The sequence below is a fragment of the Penaeus monodon genome, chromosome 33, assembly GCF_015228065.2.
Source record: "Penaeus monodon isolate SGIC_2016 chromosome 33, NSTDA_Pmon_1, whole genome shotgun sequence".
Taxonomy (NCBI): Eukaryota; Metazoa; Arthropoda; class Malacostraca; order Decapoda; family Penaeidae; genus Penaeus; species Penaeus monodon.
In genome coordinates, this window is record NC_051418.1 from 7,035,124 (window position 1) to 7,035,436 (window position 313).

Here is a 313-nt window from a genome sequence, read left to right on the forward strand (position 1 = left end):
GAATGCGGACTCTTATATCGTTAATTTGATTCTTCCATATTTTGCTGACTGTGGACTATGCATATGTATTCAAAGCAGAATTTGTAGCTTATTAAGTTAGGTCGTGCTTACTTGGTCATAAAGGCGGTGCATGCAAACAGATTCATGACTCAATTTACTCGGAGGTCAAAGGTCATGCGAGGTTGATTCTAATGAACTCTTTCGAAAACGTCATTGTTTGTGTTGCTGTTTGTAATATTTTTTCCTCTTCCTCAAATCTTTGATTGAGAATAACTAATGTCCCTTGCTGTCTTTAATTTTTTTTTTTTTTCAG